Source organism: Myotis yumanensis, unplaced genomic scaffold (genome assembly GCF_028538775.1).
Source record: "Myotis yumanensis isolate MYYU_CA2020_CCGP unplaced genomic scaffold, mMyoYum1.0.hap1 SCAF_14, whole genome shotgun sequence".
NCBI lineage: Eukaryota > Metazoa > Chordata > Mammalia > Chiroptera > Vespertilionidae > Myotis > Myotis yumanensis.
Genome location: NW_027223765.1, coordinates 57,807,923 through 57,815,844, shown reverse-complemented (window position 1 = coordinate 57,815,844; position 7,922 = coordinate 57,807,923). Strand labels below are relative to the sequence as shown.

General features: G+C 50.5%; 1 pseudogene; it reads left to right on the top strand.

Annotated features, from left to right (window-relative positions):
• Positions 1-1,390: 1,390 nt before the first annotated feature.
• LOC138992575 (tetratricopeptide repeat protein 4 pseudogene) lies at positions 1,391-3,211 on the top strand (annotated as a pseudogene).
• The last annotated feature ends 4,711 nt before the right edge of the window (positions 3,212-7,922 follow it).

The following is a 7,922-nucleotide window of genomic DNA, read 5'->3' as shown; positions in this document are numbered from 1 at the left end:
GGTCATAGCAGAAAGAACCTGGGATCCGGTTTTAAAACTGAGCTCAAAACCTGCTCAGGTTCTATGGCCTGGGGCCAGTCCCAGCCCTGCCTGAGCCTCAGCCAGCGTCCTCATCCCGAGGAGCCAGGGCTGCTGACAGCGAGGGAAGCGATGCTGGTCCAGGACAGCGTGTGTGTGTGTGTGTGTGTGTGGGGGGGGGGGGGGGGCATCTGTGACCTCCGCGCTCCAGGTTTCTGCCTCTGAACTCAAAGGACAGGCCTAGATGACTGGCCTTCCCTCACCTTCCCACCCTCAGAATTCTGTGACTCTGATTCTAAGGGTGGAAATTCAAGTGTCAAGGACAAGCTGCTGGGGAAGCAATTTCTGGGCCTGAGGCATCAATCGATATTATTGACTCAATGAAGGAAATCATGCCATTACAGGGAGCCCCCCACTCTGCATACTCCTAAGGCCCAGACAGGAGCAGCGCCCATGCGCTCCTTGGGTTCTGGCACCTGTGGCTGTCTGCTTTGGCAGGAACTCACAGTAATAGGGGCCAACAAACTAGGAGTGCAAGGGCCAGCGCGCCGCCTGTCTTCACGGGGACTCTGTTGGAGAGGACCAGGCCAGCGTCCCTGCCTGCCCACCGTCCTGGCCTCTCCAGAACCCTGGCCCTCCCAGTGCGTGGGCCGCAGCAGCAGCCTGGGGAGAGAGGTCAGGGTTGGACTGGGAGGTCAGCTGTGGGTATGAATTCAGATTCTGACCCTGACTCTGGCCAAATCACTTCTCTGACTCAGTTTCCTCATCTACCAACTAGGGCAACAATCGGTCTTACCCACTGAGTCATTTGGGGTTTCAATGGGGTAACAAGTATAAAAGTGTTTCATTCATTCTATACATAATTTTTGTGTTCCTGCTATGTGTAGGAACATTTACTGTATTGCTCCTTTTACTAGAGATATAGAATAAAACAAGACAAAGTCACTGTCCTGATAGAAATTAAGCTCTAGTGGAAGAGTCAGGCAAAAACAAATAATACACCATGAAATGCTCAGTCATACGACTGTAAAGAAAAAGACAGTAGGACAAGGGATGGTGCCAACTCGGGAGGCCATGTAGGACGGCTTAGGCAGGGCGGCCTCCTGAAGGGGGGCCATGAGCAGACACGGGGGAGCAGAGATGTGCCCTGCAGCTTCCGGGGAACAGGTGGGAAGGCCCAGGAATGACTGGACTTGGCAGACACAATCCAAGGTCAGTGCACCTGGAGCTGGCCAGCGGCCTGGAAGCTGAGGGCCAAGATTCTGAATTCTAATCCATGTCATGAGAAGTCATTGGAGGACGCCAGCAGGGGGTGACTTAGTCCCGTGCGCCTTAAAGAGCCTGCCTGCTTGGAGAAGAGGTTTAAGGGATCATGGCAATCACAGACCTGCTGGCCAAGTGTGTCCAGCTCTCCCACCTGGCACACGGTGGGCTGTCTCCTGCTGCCGACGGGGCCATGCAGCTTTGTGAGCAGAAGCCACAGTGTCACTTCCAGGCCAAGCGGTTACTGGCCCCTGGGAGGCCCTGCTCCTGGCTCAGTGACCAGCAGTGTTCAGGTGGTGCTGCCCCTCCAGTTGGAGTGCCGGGAGGCGCCATGGGCCCTGCAGCGCCTGCTGACTGCAGGGGACAGGCCACTTCAGTGAGCACCCGCCGCTGCAGGGATAGGTCATGGAGATTCGGGAGCCACAACCACAGCACAGGCTCGCATGTCCTGACAGGTCAGAGCAGAAGTAGGGAGGCCAATCAGAGTCTAGAAGACAAGCCTGCCCTGGAGTGGAGTGGCAGTGGCAGAGGTGATAAGGAGTCAGAACAGTGCTGGGCGCCGGGCGGCGGCCACAGCTGGAGGGCCCAGGAGCTGCCCTGGAGCGGCTGAGCCGGACGCCGCCTCCGATGGCGACCACATGGACTCGTTGCCGGGGAAGTTCCAGAGCCAGCCTTACTGTGGCGGCTTCTGTGAGGATGCAGGGGAAGAGGAATTTGAAAAGATTGCCCTGTTTATGAAGAAAGCACCATCAGAAACGGCTCCCAAGGAGAAGCCTGGCGTGCTTGCCTCCCGGCAATTATGTTTGATGCCGAGGGACCTCCAGAAGAACAGGCCAAGACAGTGAACACTCTACAGAAGATGACTATGAAAAGCTGTAACTTCGCAGCCTGGAGCTCACAGGGAACATGCACACCCTGAGCTGCATGCAGTTCTTTAGCCAACCAGGCAGCGCAGCATGGCCGGGGCATTGCTCCCATGATGTGACTCTGCCAGAAAGTGAAAACCCTGCCGCCTCAACGCAGCAGTAAGGGGTGCCTTATGCCATCTGGAACGGAAAAGCTGCTGAGGCCGTGAACTGGTGTGAGGAGGGGCTGTAGATAGATGCCAAAGAGAAGAAGCTTCCGGAAATGAGAACTAAAGCAGATAAACTAAAGCAAACTGAACCGAGGGATATAAGGAAAGCAAAGTTGAAAGAGAAGAAGGAGCAGAACCAGAATGAGTCTCCTCCCCCCACCCCCGGACCTCAAGGCTGGGAGCATCGGCCAGCCGCTGAAGCTGCCAGTGATGATGAAGACGCTGCCTCAGGAGGGCTAGTGCACTCCCGGGGCTCAGCTGGAGAGCTCCTGTGCCAGGCTGCGCGCCGGTGACCCGGCAGACTGAGCTGGCCTGTGCTCTTTCTGGACCCAGAGTATGCCCAGTCAGACTTCCTCTCTGCTTTTTGTGAGGACTCCAGGTTTATTGATCATCTAATGGTGATGTTTGGTGAAACACCCTCTTGGGACTTAGAGCAAAAATACTGCTCTGCTGCCCGGCCGGCGTGGCTCAGTGGTTGAGTGTCGACCTATGAACCAGGAGGTCATGGTTCGATTCCCAGTCAGGGCACATGCCCAGGTTGGGGGCTCGATCCCCAGTGTGGGGCATGCAGGAGGCAGCCAATCAGAGATTCTCTCTCATCATTGATGTTTCTATCTCTCTCTCCCTCTCCTTTCCTCTCTGAAATAAAATTAAAAAAATACTGCCCTTATAATTTAGAGGTCTACTTTGAGGATGAGGACAGGACAGAACTGTACCAGGTGCCTCCTCAGAGCACCCAGCTGCAGCACCCCAGGTCCCTTGTAAAAACCCTGACACCAGCATTTTTGGTCTGTGTGGGATCCTCTGCTTTTTTGTAGAAATCTCCAGGGGAGAAAGGTGTACCAGGTAAAGTGACTGAGCCAGGCTGATGAGCCAGGCCACCTGTATCTCCTCCCAGATCCGCCTCTGCCTGGAATACTGCATACGGGAATCAGCTGGACATACTCCTAGACTCCAACACTTTCTTTCTCTCACCCTGGACACAGTCCCTCCTCACACTGGGGGCGGGGGGAGGAAGATGCTGACTTCCTGGAGCTGCAGCCTCTGGTCAAAGTGCCGAGCCTCAGCTAGTCTTCACTCTCTTCTGTTGATGCAGAACTCTGCACCTTGATCATGACATCCTTGGACTCTGAGCTGTGCTAATGACCAGCCTCCCTCTCTGAAGGGACCATCTGTTGCAGTTACCACAGCAACTGACTCAAAGAATTCCTGATTCAGGATCCAGTGACCCAGCTCTGAACCTCTGTGGAGTTAGAGGCTTTGGAGAAGCTACCCCTCAAACTGCATATACCATGCATGCAATTTTAAGGCACTAAAGCTGACACGGGCCTCCAGTTACTCCACGAGCAAGGAGTGGATGCTGAAGATGCCTCGGGGGAGGATGGGGCCAGGAAAGCTGGGTCCTGCTGTTGCATCTGTAAACACCTACAATCTGGGACTCTCCAGAGCCCCTGGAAGCTTTGCCAGTTTTCCTGATCTTTGCCACATGAGGACTATGATACACTTGGACAGTGGACTCTGCATTCTCCCCCAGTTTCCACATTTTAGAATGTTGTGCCTTTTAAACTGGAAAACCCTTTGGCACATTGAGTCATTGTCATAAGTTGTACCTAGAGGGTTTCCTATGTCCTTACCTGTAGCCAGGTGACTTCTTGCACTGTCCACCGCCTCCCCGGGGGAGGAGTGTACTTCTCTGAAGAGCCATGGTGTGGAACATTCTGTTCTTTTCCCTTTGCCATGAGAACATATTTTCCAAATTGAGCTGTTCCTTCAACCTGGGTACCAGAATGGTGCAGCGTGTGGGGCAGAGCTGCAGCAGCCGCCTGTATTCCCCGATTGTAACACGAATGAGGAATAAAGGCTTGTTGTGGTAATGGCCAACAAAGGAGTCGGATTCAGGATCTATATTGAAGGTCAAGCCCAGAGGGTTTGCTGATGGGCTGATGTAGGGGGTAGGGAAAGAGAGGAGTTAGGAATGACTCCAAGACTTCTGACCTGAGAACACTCAGAAAAGCACAGGCTTACCCACAGGGGCAGGTACACAGCTAAACTACAGCACGCTAGCTCTATAGTTATTACTTGAAGGGAGCAGGCAATATGGAATGCAGAGGCTTGGAGAACTCTCCATTCTGAATGATCAGAAGCCAGATTTATTAAAGTGTAATTTGTATATGGTAAAATTTACTCTTCTTGGCATATAGGTCCAAGCTTTGACAAATGCATTTTTGTCTTGTAACCACCTCCACAATCAAGATGTAAGTTACGTCCATCACCTCTCCAAATTCCCTTTGCTGCTCTTCCTTTATATTCCAACCCTCATTCCACCTCTCACCCCGGCAACCACTGATCTGTTCTCCATCCCTATAGTTTTGCCTTTTCCAGAACGTCCCATAAGTAGGATAACAAAGTATGTGACCTCAGAGACTGGCTTCTTTTACTTAGGATATGAAGTCGAGGTTCCTCTGTGCTGCACATGTAAACAGTGTCTTCCTTTTCTCTCATGGTGTGGATGGACGCGCAGCCCTCGCTGAAGGGCCTTCGGGCTGCTGCCAGCTTGTGGTGATTGTAAATAAAACTATAAATATCTGAGTCCAGATTTTCCTGTGAACACAGGTCTTTATTTCTCTTGGTAAATCTCCAGAAGTGGGATTTCTGGCTCATGCTATAAGTGTATGTTCAACTTTATAAGAAATTGCCAAACCATTTCCCAGAGGAACTGTAGCATATTGCACTCCCGCCAGCACTGTGGGAGGGTTGCTCCACCTCCTCCCAGCACTTGGGATGTCAGGGTTGTTTGACTGAAGCTGTTTCAAAGTGCAGTGGTATCTCCGTGTGGTCTTCATCTGCATTTCTGCAGTGAATAATGATGTTGGGCATCTTTCATGTGTTCATGAACTATTCCTACATCTTTTTTGGTGAAATGTCCATTTAAATCTTTTGGTCATGTTTTCATTAAGTTGCTTGTCTTCTTATATTCTAGATTCTTTTATCAAATACGTGCTTTGCAAGTATTTTCTTCTAGTCTTTAAATTAATTGTTGTAAATGGTGTAAGGTATAACCCAGGACAGTTTTGTCTGGTGGTACTTCCCACAGTGCAAGAAGCAGACCAATAAAACCTCACCTCTCTGATCAGCACACACACAAGTGGCTTTGCAGCTGATTGCAAAATCCGGCTAAGGTTCGAACACAGATGGTCAAGGACGCTCCACCTCTCTGGCTCCAAGCTGCTTCTTTAGACGTTAATCCGCCCTGAGCATCTCCGCACGGCAGACCCCAGCGAGGTCAGCACAAGCCTGAGTCTTCAGGTGGAATGAGCTGGGCGCCCCCAGTTCCCGAGGCCCTCCAGGCACTGAGTTGCTTCAGGAACAATGTTCTCTCTTAAACCACTGAAGGAATATCCAGGGCAAAGTAGGACACTAAATCTTAGCAATTAGAATCAAAATCTTAGACCTTCCTAGTTACTGTCTCTCTTGGGTGGCTTTTTCAGCCACCAAATGATACTGTTTTCACCTTCCTTTTCCCTCAATACTAGCTCTGAATGTTTCATTAAAACCATTCAGATCTTGGTTACTTAAAATTTCAAGAATAAAATTGGTGACAAGAAAGAAGGTTAGGAAGCCAACACAGAATCATCAACTTGTGATCTGACCAACTGAGGACATCTGAAGAAAGGCCACTACCATCTGCTATTGCCATCCCTCCTCTAAAAGGGTCGCTCAGGCACCCGCCTCTAGGGCTCTCTGGAGCATGCGCATCTTTCCCTCCTTCCTCCAGGTGCTTTCTTTTCCTCTCTTTCTCCTTGGTTCCAAGGGCCCTTCCTTGGCCTCTGTAACTTGTTTCGTGAGTCCATGCAGCCCAGCTGGCTCCCTTCTTCTACAGCTCACTTCTACCTCTGTGACTTTCTAAATAAACTTTCACTTGTACTTGAAAAAAATGAAAAACATTTACCCAACCCTCCAAGAAACTATTTGGAAAGACATAATCTCCAAATAAAAAGCCCCCCCCCCCCCCCCCAGAGTCAACTGTTGGTAATTTACTTGGGTGTAAACAAGCATTTATACATTTACCCCTTAGTTTTCTCATTTCACTGCAGATTGGTGAAAACCCCGCCCCAAACCACAATTTGGAACTCAGACCATAAGAAGGTGTAACAGGGTGGGGTGGTGTAAGCCCTGAGCTATTTGGAGAAAGGCCTTTTGCTTTCACTTGTTTATGATAACTTTATTGGGTGTTCCTTGTTCTAAGGTTCAAAGTCCGGGTCTTAGTATTTACATTTTCTGCCTGGGAGTAATGTTTGCAAATAAAGACAGGAGGATGCTGTGCTGATAATAATCCAGATCCTGACTTTGCAGGCACCAGTAGTTTTTGCTTCTTTCTTGAATAAAAGAAAGGAAGGAGGCACAGGCAAGCTGCCCTTCCTGGTCCATTTCTCTGGCCAATCTAAAGTCTCCCTCACTACCTCCTCCCCAGGGCTCTGCATTCTCCCAGCATCTCAATCACTAAGGTAGACTGCAGACAGTCCCAGGTAGACAAATATTCTTGGCAAACTTACCAATGTTGTGGATAAAAAGGGGGTGCTGTACAAAACCACAGATTCCTAACTGGGCAGGCCATGGTGGGTAGTACCCTCAGGCCTATCACTTCTTCAGTGAAAGGTTTTTAAGCCAGCCCTGCCCGTTGTTCTTGAGCATCGAGATTACTGCACCTTTAAAACGCCAGGTTAACATCCCTTGAGAGAGCACCTAATGTTAACTAGCCTGGAATCTAATCCCCACCTTGCTTTCTTTCACCTCCATGTAATATTCCCATGTTCCTACCTTATTTCCAAATGCACAAAAGAAAATGCAAATTGTTATTCTCCAGAACATTTGAGATCCTGCTTTAGCAATTGTTGTCACTTTTGGCACAAATATACTCATAGAAGTTTTCTACAGGATGTTCCTTACTTAGACAATGGCTTCCATGTACTCAGGATGAAGACCCCATTCCCAGCTAAGCCTGCCCTCCTTGCAGGACCCAGCCAGAGCCTGTCTCTTCAGCCTTATCTCTCCTCTCCCTCAGGGGACGCTGGGCTCCAGCCCAGAGGCTGGCCTTCAGCTCCTCCAAAGCGCCCTGGCCCTCGGGAACCTCCTCCCCTGCTCCCCTCCTCCCCTCTTCCCCTCCTCCCCTAGGCAACAGAACTTCTTCAGGGCCTCCCTCTCTCCCTCCCTGCCCTCTGGCCTTGCATCCTATACTTGGCCTTTGCAGCAGCTGTCACCATCATAATTAATTAATTATAAAAAGTTTGGCTTCTCAACTAGAATGTGAACTCCAAAAGGTTAGGAATCAAGTCTATCTTGTTTATCCGATCTTCTGTCCCTGGAATAAGGCATGGCTCAAGATTTTTAGACTGGGTGACTGGGAATCCGACTTTTGGACAAAGACCTGAAGGAAGCGAGGTGGGGAAATGTGGTTATCTGGGCAAAGACATTTCCCCGCAGACAGAGCAGCAAGTGCGAAGGCCCTGAGGTGGAGGCTGCCAGTTCGGGAGCGGCAAAGAAGCCGCAGGACTGCACTGGAGGGCCC